The 15,086-nt window shown below is 43.0% G+C and overlaps 1 protein-coding gene across 1 annotated transcript in view; it reads right to left on the bottom strand.

Annotated features, from left to right (window-relative positions):
- The window catches only part of SLCO5A1 (solute carrier organic anion transporter family member 5A1), a 171,262-nt gene that overhangs the window by 123,480 nt on the left and 32,696 nt on the right, over positions 1–15,086 (bottom strand). The gene's annotated exons all lie outside the window — the stretch shown is intronic.

Here is a 15,086-nt window from a genome sequence, read left to right as displayed (position 1 = left end):
GCGGAGCGGGAGGGGCGCGGGTCTAGCCGCCGCGGCTGCCCGTGGGAGGGGCCGCTGCTTGGGCTAGTGCCCAGAGAGATGCCCGCTCCCCCGGGAATTCGCACCGATCGCTAAAGGAGCCAGCTAGGCCATCTAGCAGCAGCCCGGGGGGTCCCGGGATATGAGCGAGGCAGCGTCTTGTACTGGGCCAACTTCTGTGGGGGAGACGGAGACGCTTTGGTGGCTGGAAAGCGTCTCTCGCGCACCAACAGAAATTGGTCCAATAAAAACTATGACCTCACCCACCTTGTCGCTCAAGTATTCCTAGGAATATAGAAATTGCCATGTCATCGTGGGCAGCACATGCATCTCCAGCTGGGGGAGGCTAGCCCCCAGCGCCGCCCCTTCCAGCTAAGCCCCCTTTCCCCCCACCATGGACACTGGCCAGTGCCCCAGGCTAGCACCCCTAGCCCTGGCGTGGCCTTAGCCACAGAGTGCCGGGTGGCACAGACCCAGCCCAGAAGGCCGGGTGGCATGGTCCCATCTCCAGAGCGTTGGGTGGGTAGCAGGGCCGGTGCAACCATTTAGGCGACCTAGGGTACTAGGATTTGGGGGGCGCCATTTTCTTTGGCAGCGATCGCAGCGACCAGATCTTCGGCTGCCCCGGTCGCCGCCGGCATTTAGGCGGAGGGAGCTGGGGCAGGGGGGTGTGGGGAGGGCTGCCTACAGCAAGTAACGGGGGGGGTGTGGCACACAGGGGAACTCCCTGCCCCAGCTCACCCGTGCCCCACCTCCTTCCCGAGCATGCTGTGGCTGCTTCACTTCTCCCGCCTCCCAGGCTTGCAGCGCCTAAGCTGATTGGTGCCACAAGCCTGGAAGGCGGGAGAAGTGAAGCAGCGACGGCGTGCTTGGGAGGAGGTGGGGCAGGGGTGAGCTTGGGTGGAGGGGGAGCTGCCGTGGGGGGGGCGCAAGGTGGAAGTTTCACCTAGGGCGAAAAACATCCTTGCACCGGCCCTGGTGGGTAGCACTAGCCCCAGCCACTGCACAGGGGAACTGAGAAGGGTGGGCCAGAGCAGGAAGCAGGAGGGCACTAGGGGCAGAGCATGGGTAGGGCCACACCTGGCTGTTTGGGAAGGCACAGCCTTCCCCAGCATATGATACCCGCCGCCCATGCATACCATGTCAGACTAAACGATGATTCACCTAGTCCAGTGTCCTGTATCTGATGGTGGCCCCCAGAAACCCTGCTTAACGCAACTATGGAATAACCTAATCACAGGGAAAGTTTCTTCCTAAGCCCCTTTAGTTAGAGGTTGTTGTGTGCCCTGAAGCATGAGGGTTTAGATGCCTTCCAAAGCTTTGAGGTTTTTTGTTTGTTCAGTTTGGCTAAATCTCTACTACGGTAGAACCTCAGAGGTACGAACACCAGATTTACAAACTGACCAGTCAACCACACATCTCATTTGGACCCAGAAGTACACAATTAGACAGCAGCAGAGACAAAAAAAATAAAGTACAGTATTCTGTTAACCATAAACTACTTAAAAAATAAAAAGGAAAGCAGCATTGTTCTCCTGCACAGGAAAATTTCAAAGCTGTATTAAGTCAATGTTCAGTTGTAAACTTTTGAAAGAACAACCATCACGTTTTGTTCAGAGTTATGAACAATCTCCATTCTCGAGGTGTTAATAACTCTGAGTTCCTACTGTACTATTATAATTCTGGACATAGTCCTGCAAACTATTAAAGGTATGATTTGACAAAGCATGCATCAGTCTACTCTATTTTGATCCATTCCCTATCCTAAAAGATCATGAAGAGTATATGATATGAATATCATAATATTACATGTCTGCTTTGATTAACTAACAATTGGTTCAATGCTCCTTACAACAATGAAAGAACGGCAGGCAAAGTAGGTGAACTTGAGGAATACGATTCAGTTGTATTTTGGAAACTTCTTGTAGTTCCTCTAACACAAATCTTAGTCTTTAGGCTCTGGTCACTAAATTACATATCTATTTTACTTAAACTTTTTCTCAATGAGTTGAAATACATCTTTATTGTCAACCTGTCTCTGATATCTAGCCATCAGCTCATGCTAAAACAGAACTCTTCATCTTCTCCCCACCCCAAGCTCTCTCACCCTCCTTTCTTGATCATTGTGGATTATACCACCATCCTGCCTGCCACTCATGCCCGTAACCTGGGTATTATCTTCAACTTGGAGCTCTCTCTATGGCCTCACATCTTGCAAATTCTTTCTGCATAACATCTCTAAGTTACAGCCTCTCTTATCCATCCATATAACTAAAAGTCTCATCCAGGCTCTCATCATCTTGTATCTTGATGCAAACAAACAAACAAAAATAAATAAATAAATTTAAAAAAATCATTTTCTCCGGCCCTGATAAATGCAATCTCCTCACACACACACAAACACCCATTCAAAATGCTCCTGCAAAGATCATTCTATTGTATCAAACATAAGTGTGGCATTACACCCCATATTCTTCATAATAATATTATGACAACATGAGTATGGCATAATTATGATAGCTGGCACAAAAATACAAGGCATGTGACATATCATTGAAAAGGTTATGATTTACTCAGTATGATTATCCTATTTGTATGCATGTATCATTTTTGTATCTGAAGTTATGAATTTGTCTATGCATCTATTACAAATGTGTTTCCGCCTGGGGAATGCCCACTAGACAGAATGCAATCAGTCTAGAAGATGGCTAGCTGGGAAGGCCCATTAGGGAGAAATTAGGTCTTAGAAGATGCTAATCACCCACCTTCCTGAGGACGCTGCAAATAGCCTCTAAGTCATGGCTGCGGTGGCCCTACAGGGCCACGTGACCAAGTCATCTGGGACTGGACTCCATGATAATATTAGTGTTTTTCCACTGACCAGGTGTGGGCATCAAACTGGGAGGCAAAGGATTCCCACCATAGGCAAAAACTATTTAAGGCAGGGGAGTGACAACATCATGGTTCATTCTTCACTGATTCCCCACCCAAGAAAGAAGGCTGCTGTAAACACCTGAGAAACAAAAAGACTGAGCTGGAGGAGAACGGCTGAACCCAGGCTAGAGGGTTGTCTAGCCTGTGAAAGGAATAACTCGAGTTATAAGCTGTAAGCAAGTGCAGCTTGCCTTCAAGAATCTCTGCAATCTGCCTAAAACATCATTTAGGTGAGAATTTGCTGCACATATCCAATTTTTTAGTACATTAAGCTTAGATTACCTAGCAAATAAAACAAAAACACCGTCTGCTTTGATCTGTTTGCTATCCCTTATAGTCACTTAAAATCTATCTTTTGTAGTTAACTTGTTTTTGTTTTGGCTAAACAATGTGGAAATCATAACTTGGGGCAGAAAGCTGTGTATATCCCTCTCTTCAATGAGGGAGGGAGTAAATTTCATGAGCTTACACTATACAGTTCTCTGTGCAACACAAGATGATATAATTTTGGGTTTACCCCGAAAGGGGGGGGGTGCACTTGAGTACTGGGCAATTCCTTAGCGGAGCCTTCCCATGCAGAGCTGATTTCAGTGTCTGTCTGTTTCTGCAGCTGGGTGTGATCCTACCTGTGAAAGTGTGAAACTGGGAGCGTGTCTGCAGCTTGTCACAGCATTACAGGATGAAAGGGAGCCCAGGTTGGTGGATCAGGTGGGCTCAGTGGTACCCCAGTTCCAGGCATCACCCCAAAGGGGGGGGGGAACCCATTACAATCAGTTGTTAGTCTTCACTTTCAAGGCCCTTCACAGGCCTATCCCCACCCTACCTATCATCTCTCATTCTCTACTGAAATGTCAATTTTCACCTCCGATTGGCCATTAATGCTAGTCCCCATCACCCACTTGTTAAATTTTCAAACAAGTACATTTGTGCTTTCCCTTGTGCTATCTGTCACGCTTGAGAAGAGCTCCCAGTAAACATCTGTACAGCTACCTCATTATCCTCTTTCAAGTCCCTCCTTAAAACTTAACTTTTCTGTGATGCCTACAAAAAATTGATAATGGTTAGACAGATGATACACTGAGACCACAGCCTAGCATGCTACCCAGCATTGTCTCATTGCTTCTTTGTTCCACCCCATCTGTCTGTATCCATTTGTTGCTTCTTGTCTTATACATAGATTTAGAGTGACACTTTGGGCGTGGGGGTGGAAGATATTTGCATATATAAGGCAAATATTGGGACGGTCCCAATAATATTGAGACATCTGGTCACCCTACATAGATTGTAAGCTCTTTGGGTCAGGGACCATTTTTTTGTTCTGCATCTGTGTTTGCACAGCACCTAATCCAAAGGGGGGCTGGCTCCTGACTAGGGCTCCTAGGCATTACAGTAATATAAATAATAATCATAATTTTCATGAGAGTCCATGGGAACAAGTAATTATAATAGCTTACAAAAGTACAAGGCTACTCAGTCTCAACTAGCAGATAGCATTGAACAGGTACAATTTCACTTCTTCTTATGGTGGCAAGGCTTCCTAAGAGAAAAGCTCAAAAATGTCTTAAAACAAGATACAGATATTTGTTTTAGGAGCCAGGCATCTTATTTCACCTGATTGGAATAGTTGCTGCAAAAGCCTGCTTCCCTTGTTCAGTTTTAGCTCTTAAAAAATATTCTTCATTGAGTGAAGGAAATATTTGCAGTCTGCTGTAGATAAAGGTCAATCTGAATATGCTGGTGCCAAGTTATGAACACATTTGTGGCAAACCAGTGTCACTGCCTTCACTTGAAGAGACCTTACCAATTAAGTTGATTACAGAGGTCACAATGATGGAACCTAAGCTCACAAGAAAGCACAAATTTGCACAATTTATTATATAAAAACATGTCTAGCCTCTGCAGTAGCACTCCAGAAAACATTCAATATTCCCATAGCTCCAGCTGAGTAACTGAATTACTGAACTGCCTGCTTCCTTGCAAACTTATTCAGATACAAACTTGGGTCTACCATTAGGAGAATAAAAATTTGTGTGTCCTAAAGATAACAGAACAAGCGACTCAGATTCCAAGATAGCTACCTAGCCCAAGACATTGCCAGCTGCTGTTTTGGGGCTTGATATGGTGAGACACTAAACTCTCCCAATTCAGATCCAGTGAAGGCAATAGCATTTACAGATGGTTAGCAGCATCTCACAGGACCAGGCTGTACATCAGTTTCTGTAATATTGCAGGTGAGCTAAAAGCTACGATTTTAAATTTCATTTAATTTCTACTCCCTGGAAAAACATTACCATGTTAAGGTCAGACTACAGTGATTACAGGTTAGGAGCCTTTTGCACTCTTGCTGGCATAGGGAAATGTGAATAACACTTTCCTGTGCCAGCCTGGTCTACTTCAACACAGTCGGGGGAGTTCACCCAAAGGATGGCATGGGTTGGCCACTTGCCTCCATTGGGGTTTCTGCTTTAATTTCCAACAGTACTCTTCCAGTGTACATTACAGAACAAGTGCAATGAATCAGCACACACCTGGCTGCACTATTTATGCCCTCTCCCTTGCAGCACCACCATTTTTGGGGCAGCATCTCTCTACCCTGACAACTGCTGACTAATACCAATAGAGAAATAAGCAAGAAAGGGTGTGCATTAATAAGCTGTCGGTACAAGCCCCAAGTGTATTGTGCAGCATAATGCTGAAGGACAAGTGACTTCACTCATTAGGGACATACACCAGGACAGCTTCCTAATGAACTCCCTGGTGTGGCTTATTGCTGGTAGAGAATGACTCATTAGTTTTGTTTGGGGAGTCAGAGATAGAGCATTCTTAACACTATGGAACTCACTTATACAAAGGATCAGAGGAGCCCAAACCTAACCATGTTCAGAGCACAATGCAAAAGCCCCCTTTTGGTGCCAATCTTTTTACAATTACAAAGCAGAAGAAGCTAATACTCCTCATGAACAGAGTAAAAAAAAACTGATGGACAGATGGGAGGGAAGAAAATTGCAGCTGCCTTCCAGGAAAATGGCTTTTTGTTTGGTTTTTTTTTAAACCAGAACTTGTTGTATGTTACAATCCACCCTCAAAAGCAGGAAATTTCCAGTTGAACCGATGGGATTTTAAGGCTCTAAAACAGTAGATGGCAGATTTCATTCCAGAAAGGGAAGTTCTTGTGATTATTAACTGTGCATTTCATGGCTACTTCCTATATCAGGAGGTGCTTTACAGATTAGATTACATGCTGGCCTTCATTTTCCTTGCAGGAAGTCTAGGAAGTAAAAATTGCAGAGAAGGGGAAGGAATTTTGCACTGTGTCTGCAGTAAAGCCTTTCCCTGGGGATTCTACTAAAGAGGGCAACTTTAACTTGTAGGGAGAGATCTGCTATGTCAGCAGAGGCTGTCTCAAGGGAGCAATGAATCAGCACATTCCCTAGCCAGCCTAGTCATGGCCTTTACTCAGTAAGCACTGCCTTCTTCTGAGGCAATGGCCCCCAACCTTTTTCGTCTGGCGCCCCGGAGGATCGTGGCAGCAGATGAGCATCCGCTGAAATTCCGCCAACAAGCACCAACATCAATAGGTGTCGCCGCTAACAAGCAGCGTCATCCAGAGACGTCGCTGCCGAAAATCGGCGGCGACACCTCTGGATGATGCAGCTTGTCGGTGGTATTTCAGCGGATGCTTGTCTGCCAGCCAGTATGCAGGCGCACTCAGACGCCCCGGCGCGTGCCATGGTGCCCGTGGGCACCGCGTTGGCAACCCCTGTTCTGAAAGTTGTGCTTGCCAGTTGCAGGCCCTCCCCCACTACCACCACCACGGAGAACAGGGGATGTTAGTGTCATGCATAGGCGGCAGATAGAAGAGGCCAGGAGATACCTGTAACCCTGGGACTGGGGTCCTCTGCCCTTGGGCTGGTGCTGATGCCCTGTTGTTGGGGAACGGTGGCCACTTGTTGGACCAGATGTCGTTGCTGTTCATGTTGTTGAGTAGCCAACTCCCAGATAAGCTGTTGTTGCTATTGTAGATGCGCAGCCTGCTGTTGCTGATGGGTGGCCATCTGCTGAAACAACTGCTGCGCGGCCTGTTGTTGCTGACTGTCGGCCAGCCACTTTATCGGCTTGTCTATCTCCATAGCTCCCCCACTCTTGTTCCCTCCTTGCTTTTGAGGGTGTCTCTCTCTCCTTTTTCCTGCCCCCTTTTCTTGTTCTTTACACACACTCTTTTTAGCTATCTGCTGGTGCATGTGGTCATTCCTGGTACTCTGGCTAAAGTCCACAGTTCTGCTGGCCTCGCACCTGAGATCCACCAAAATTTAACTGTGTTCCCAGGACCATGAAGCGGTGTACTTTACAAAAGACTTATTCTGTTTTGGTCTACATTGCGAACACAGATGGCTCTCAGATGGTGGGTTTGCAGCTCAGTGGTCAGAAGACAATGGCTCACTGAGCTGCTGCTGTATGCCAAGTGGGTTGGCTTCCATTTTCAATTGAGTCAATTGGAGATTGTTGAGATAGAGAGAATAAAGGAAGCTGGCCCATGGGATTATGGGACACTTTTGGTAGACTCCCAAAGTCAGGCATGGCTGTGTCTACACTGCAAAGCAATAGGCATCAAACCCTCCTGGCTTGACATGGGCTCAGACCCTCCAGCCCTGCAGGGTCCAAGCCCAAGTCTGAGAGATTTGTTAGTAGATGGAAAGGCGGGGAAGGGGTTTTGGGCTCAAGCCTTAGTCTGAGCCCAGGCTTACACTGCAGTGTAGACAAACCCATAGATTCCAAGGCCTGAAGAAACCATTGTGATAATCTAGTCTAACCTCCTAACACAGGCCATTGAACTTCCCCAAAATAATTCCTAGAGCAGATCTTTTAGAAAAACATCCAGTCTTTATTTTAAAATTAGCAGTGATAGAGACTCCATCACAATCCTTGGTTAAGTTGTTCCAATTTCCAGTCTGAATTCATCTAGCTTCAACTTTGAGTCGTTGGAGCATGTTATACCTTTCTCCGCCAGTTTGAAGAGCCCATTGGAAGCCTCATCTGAGATCAGTGTGAACCTCCCCATGGGTGAGGAGAGCAGTGAAGACTGTCTCTCTCTCTGGATACTGAGAACCTTCCCTTTGTTTCCGTGTCAGCTTTCAGCAGCCGTGGAGCAAGAATTCTGTAGTCACATTGTAAACCTGAGTCTGATGTATGAGTCATGGCCGTAGCAAGTTTAAACATTACTTAGCTTGCCATTCAACAGGACAGCTTTAATACATATTAGTGGGTTACATAACATATTTTAAGAAAGTTAAGGCTGGTATATTTTTTAACAAATGGGAGGAGGCAGGGGGACGAGAGAGTTTGCCCAGACCTAAAAAAGACCCCAAACTCTGTATCAAAACAGAGCATTTGTTTGCTGCAGTCATTTTCAGGTTATTTTTTTACAATATATCAGTTTCCCTAGATTCACTCATAGTACCACTAAAAACACAAAACACTATGATAGTTGAAACATTGACTAAACCAACTTCAAAAACATAAGGCTTCCCTACAGACAAGGTCTGAGAGAAACTGCAACATGCTCAGAAGGCCATCAAACTCGGGCTTTGCTGGACCAAGCAGGGGAGAACCAAATTTCTGGGTTGTGGACACTCTGCTGCTCCAGCCATCTAATATACTAATCAGGGGTCTGCCAGCTTAAGTTTAAGTAGGATCTCAAATGCCTTAGCACACACAGAAAGGCCAGGATTCAACATTAAAGGGGTTCATCATTCAAAACGAACACTTGTTTAAATGATTAACTGAATTATTTTGTGAGTAGAAATAAAATAATTGACCACCATACTGTTCAAGACTCACCGGAAGAAGGAATGTGTATTTCCTGCATATTGATAGGAGAATAGACTCCTGTGGAGAACATTAACCTCTAGCATGGAATTTACCACATTTGGCTCAATAAATCTGAGAATGTTAAAAAGGTTTCTAAATATTTTGTGCAGAAATATGGAGTTTTCCCATTATTACTAGACTGAAAAGGGAAAAATGCTTAAACAAAGAAAACCGATATATCAAGATAAATCAATAAGAGTTCCACTCCCTGCATCTGAAAGGGTAAAGCAGATCAAAACCCCTGGAGCTACTATACATCTCTAGCACTTAAACCAAATTCTCTGCCTAGGATATGATAAATAAAAAAGAATGCAGCAAGCAACTCATAATTCTGTCAGAGTGCTCTGTTATGTAGTTTGAAGCCATAGAGTGTAAAGAAAACCAGATAAGATGACATTGCCAAGAAAATACTCATATCTGGTAAACATGCACTAATTTAACAGGAGATACAAGAGAAGGTTTTTGTTGTTTTTTTGGAAAATATTTTGTCCTCGTGACATTTTACAACCCTGGGCTCACTCCATCAAATAAAACGTACAGATATCCTAGAAGGAATGCATATAACAAAAATGTTGCGATCATTTTGTAGGGGGGGAGGAAAGAAATGCTGTAAAGGGAATCATATGCCAAGACATTATTCACCTTTTATCCCTGAAAGTATTTTTTTAGATGGAGGCATTCTGAAGGCTTATTTCACTAAGAAATAGCCCTTGCAGCTGCTGACCCAAATAAACCTTTTGGCTCTGCAGTCGTGAAGGCTTACTTGTGATTTCCAGTGGGAATTTTAAAATTTCCCAGCTTTCCAGTAGTGCTGAAAGACCAAATTAAGTATTGCCCACCTCCCACTTCTCCAGAATGGAATCTTTGGGCCATATTCTGATATCAGTTGTAAGTGCAAAGTAGCTCCCTTGGAATCAGGAGAATTCCATTGGATTTACATCAGGGTAACAGAGATCAGAATCTGGATCCTTTACTCTACCTTATCTGGTTGCCATGTATGATGCTCCAGGAGATGGAGGTAAAAGATGAAATCCTGTCTGAAGCTGTTACTAAGGAGGGGATATCCTGGAGCACAGTAGATTGCATTTTCCATTATGACACCAATTTTCTATGTGTAGTCTTTTGGAGATACAGAAAAAAATAGATAAAAGACTGGGAGAAATAACCAGTGCAATGGGAGAAATTGCAAAGGTTTATAGAATCATCATTAGATAAATTTAGCCAGCTCAGTAAAGGGACAAAACATGTGGACTATCCACAGCATCAAGTAGGTATGATGAAAAAATCTGTAAGACACCTTGTCTGTTTAGTCTACACACCTCTTCCACCAAAGGCAGGGATAAGATAGCATGGTGATCACCATCCTATGTTAGTGCTGTAAAAGAGCCAGGAGCCAGATTTACATGTGGAGGGGATCAACCTCTTCCTGCAGTGAAAGGTGGAGGAGGTCAGCTGCCTCTTCAGTATCATTGCCCTGTGCTAGGACCTTGTGGGCAGGAAAAGGCAGGGACTGGGCAGAATGGGAGCAGGATGTAGGCTGCATTGAATTGGGTAAGGGAAAGGTAACAACCTAGGCAGCACTACCTATCACTATGATATCTGACCCTGAGAAATATTTACTCTTCTTTCATTTTTAATTAACAGGTTAAACATTCATATGAAGCTGGAACTGTTCATTAGGCACACAGCCCTGAGTATGTGGTAAAAGCACAGTTACTAAATACATGCAATTTTCTTTCCTTTTTGTGAATAGTAATGTGCAAGAAGTAACTTACCAGAAGTACATTTATGATGATGAAAGGCTAGATTCTGTGACCCTCACTCATACACATGCAGGAGCAGGACCATTGATTTCAGTGGCACTAGTCAGAGAGGAAGATGCTACTCAAGATGAATCACAGACTATAGTTTGGTTCAGATGGAGACATTTCTTAATTTGTATTATAATACTGTACTGCTCCCATTAGGACTTGGGTCCTACAGTGAGCTCATTCAGGTGCCATGCAGAGTCCATATAGTCAAGGTGACCCTGCACAGAGCTGATTGCAGGACTGGGGGCTTGAGTAGTTTCTGTGCTTTTCTCTTCCCCTTAGCGTGCAGCAAGTAGGCATTGAATCACAAGACAAAAACTCGAATTTGTTTGCTTTCTTACTCTGCTTAATAGTTGCCCTTTATGATCCTCCTGATAATGTAGGCAAAGCTTGTATCAACATAAGAAAAAAAGAACATTTTGACCTTAAACCTGAACTATTTTGCTTGATAAATTGAATTAACTGAATTTCCATATGGTTTTGTAAAATCAATTAATTTTTTTAAAAAATTACCCTGCCTAGAATGAGGCCTGTAAGAGGAAAATATTTAAGCAAAATTTTCCAAGTCTGTCACTGCTGCCCCTGCAGCCACTAATCTGCCCATCCTGCTATTACACCGCTGGATATGTACTTCCTTTCAGTGTTTGACAAGAGGCACATTTTCTGGAAGAGCTGCTCCCAGGTGAGGACAAGACAGAGAAATTAATACCTTCAAGGGCAGAAGGAGCTGGCTTCCTTAATATTAAAAACATGATTTAAACGTTTGAGTATGACTTAAAAAGAAAAGGAAAGAACAGAAAGAAAAAATATTATATACACACAAACAAACTAGAATCAGAGCTTCTATAATGAGGGAAGGGAGATGAACAGAAGGTTTCATGAAGTCCATGTAGGACCTTGCTATTCAGATCTCATTTACCTGAGAAATACTAAGGTCAAGGTGGGGACTGTCTCTTATTATGTTGCCTTGTCTACACTATGGGGGTAAGTTGACCTAAGTTACGCAACTCCAGGGACATGAATAAATGTGTCTACACTGCACTGCGTTGATGGGAGAGTGATTTGTGGTCTATTTAGCGGGTCTTCACTAGACCTGCTAAATTGACCCCCGGTGCATTGAATGCTGCAGTGTCGATCCCTGGTAAATGTAGACATGCCCTGTGTGTGCAGTGTACCTATCATAGTGGGACTCCAGGCTTGGTTGGGTGCATTTAGTACTATAACACAAACAAATAACTAATACAATAATGGGCATTGCAGAAAACCTGAGAGAGGTAGATGTAAAATGGCTTAATTCCCCCTTTGTACAGCTATACTGTAACTACTGAGGTTTGGGGTGGGGAGGTTCTTCCTTTTATTAGGGACTTTTGATATATATGGAATTCTTCACTTCAGGATCTGCCAGTCACAAATTTCAGTGCATGAAATAAGACAAACAGTGGGCATAGCTATAAAATTTAAAATGAAAATAAACCACACACACTACAGTATATCTAAGCCCTGAACTAAGTGTTCTTTAACAAATTACTCCACAATCTAAAGAGGTCAAGAAGAACATTAGCACTACTGTGGGCTTTGTCTGCACTAAAATCTTTTACTCACATCCAATTGCTTTCTGCAGAATTTAAGCATTCTTTTCAAATAAAGTGCCTAACTCTTCCTGCAAAAACAAATCAAAAACCTCCCAAAAGTCACTTGGTGCAGGGTTGTCTTCCTAAATCTTCACAGACAATCTTCACACAGACAAATTTGTCAAAAGTCCTTTTTGGGAGAGACAGCAATTAAGTTCTAGCACAGGGAGAATGCTTATATTAGAGGCGATTAAGTATGATCTCCTAAAAATATGGCTTTATAATGAAAAGCTAAGATACGTTTACTTACTTAAAACAAGGAGACCATTATTAGATGCTAAAAGAGTGCTTTTTACATACAGCTTGTAACAACTGATGAAACTTTTGTTTTTGTGTCCTCATATCTTAGAAAGGCATCAGGCTGCATTTTGAAATGTTTAGTATGTTCAAAGAATTTGCAATAATATTTAAGGGTGAAATTCACCTCTGTGCAGAGGGACAGCAAAAGGCTTGTGTGCCACTTAAGCACTCATAACTTAGGTGTTGTGTAGACTTATGCTGGGCCTCTGAACAAAGATGAATATTGCCCCACAAGAGCAGTGGGCCTATGCAAGGTCCTAGTCAACAGTGACGTCCTAAAGGTGCCAGTCATCCCACAGCAAAGAGGTACCTCTGTTTACCTTAGGTTTATACATATTTCCTATTCTGCATCCATATAAAGTGAGGATGGGACCAGTCCTGAGTTTTCCAAAGCGCTTTCTCTGAGTGCTCAGCAGAGAAACCAAGTGCATCATGTAGCTTTGAGACCAAGGTCTTGGTTACACACACACACACACACACTTGACAATACAAATTATAATGTGCTGCATCAGCTGCAATTATCAAGGTCATTCATGACTAAGAGATCCAAAGCTTGACTTTTCTATTTTGAGCAAAATGGAGCATGCTGTTTCCATGGTTTCACCCAAAAGATGTACTGGGCTTTTATTGTTTCAGAGCCTTAAAATCCAATCATTTCAATAGAAGACAAAGACATCAGACTACTATGGGTCATTAATTTGACTTTAAACACTCAAGCAACTACATCTTCTCTGAATGGATTTATGAATCTCTACATTGTGCTCATGAACAAAGACAGCTGTTTGGATTATCCAATGTAAACTTATTTCTGGATATATTGTTCAGTTGCACCTTTAATTTGTTGTACAGGATAGACCGTTCATGCACCAGAAATATCAAGCTTTTTAGGGTAAAAACTTTATTGAGAAGACATGGCAGCATTCAGTGATAATGACAGACCAACAAAGATCAGTAATATGGATGGACAGGCTTTCAAAGGCTAACATTGTTCTCAAATTGTGTTTTGATTTAAAATATGGTTGCATTCAACTTTAGACATAAGTTATTTAGTCGCTAGAACTACTAAAATTTTCTAGGACAAAGTAGTTCTATTTTCTGTTCCTTGACTACTATTGATCAAAAATAGACTATTGGCAGGATGCTGATCACAATAGAAAAAAGGGAGAAGGCTGACTCAGATAGATAGGTCAAAGGAGTAGTTCAATAAGTTTAAAACATGAAAGTCAAAACTAAGAATTATGGATCCTAAAAGAATGGAAAAGTCATATCAAAGCCCTCTATGTTATTGAGAGGGGGCTCCCAATTACAATAATAATCTCTTTAGCAGTACTAACCATACAGTACTACATCAAAGAAGATATGGCTATGTGTCTTCCTCTATGCCAAGTACACAGGGACCCTGTTCCTGACTGGGGCATATGGGTATTACTGCAATAGAATGATAAATACATAAAAGAATATTGAGTGGTCTAGAGGAAAAGATTTTTGAAACAATGGTTGGTTAGAATAGACTCTTGGCACATATGGAATGCCTGCCCTGAACTGGTCTATAAAGCCAAGACCCAGGCCTTCAAAGCCCTCCTCAAGGCCTACTTCTATTTCCTGTGAAAACTGTTAACTAATGATGGATAAGAGCAAAGTCAGTGCAGATTATACTTATTTAAAAGTTAAAAAAAATGATTTTATGTTGCTTGCCTTCCCTAGATTGTGAGTTCTTTGAGGCAGGGAATGTAACTTTGTTATATATTTGGAAAGTTCCTAGGACATTGTGGGCAATAACAGAAGCCTAATAAATAAATAAATAAAATAAATAAGTGTCCTACAAGATCCTGTAAAATAACTATCAGTAGTCACACAGGGTTGAATTCTGACTTTGTTGAAGTCAGTAGGAGTTTTGCCATTGATTTCAAGGTGGCCAGGATTTCACTAATAGTATCTATTGCTCTCTACACATATTGAACATGCCTGGATGTTCCTTGCTACAGTCACTGTCATGTTTCCACCATGATGGTGGTTTCAGATAATCTACCTATGTGCTTAGATGGTCCCATAACACTGTATTGTCTTAGGACCTCACAAACATTAACAAAATGTTTACTCAGACAGCAACCTGAAGCAGTGAGAGGTTACCATCTTGTCCAAGGTCACACAGAAAGGTGGCGGTGATGGGGACTGAACTCAGGGCTCGTAGTCCAATGCTTTATTACAAACCAACCATGTTTCAGTGATGGGATAGGACTGGCCCCTAATCCAGCAAATGCTGCCTCCCACAGCATGTGCAACTCAACAAGGATTGCAGCAAGCTGGTAGCTCTTGCAAGAAAGAATGGCAAATAGTTCTGCCCAGTACATTCAGCAGATCCCATGTATGGGCTGCCCTGTAACGAGGTCTCTGGAACTGAGTGTGTTTTACTGTGCCTCTCAAGTGCCATTGCCCTCACTTTTCAAGCTTCTGCCTTAAGATCAGAATTTGGTACTTTATGTTAAGAGAATTCATGAGTGCACTTCTTTCTATTTAGGCGTTC

This window comes from Mauremys mutica, chromosome 2 (genome assembly GCF_020497125.1).
Source record: "Mauremys mutica isolate MM-2020 ecotype Southern chromosome 2, ASM2049712v1, whole genome shotgun sequence".
Classification (NCBI taxonomy): Eukaryota; Metazoa; Chordata; order Testudines; family Geoemydidae; genus Mauremys; species Mauremys mutica.
The sequence above is the reverse complement of the archived record's forward strand: the minus strand, read 5'-3'. Positions and strand labels throughout refer to the sequence as shown.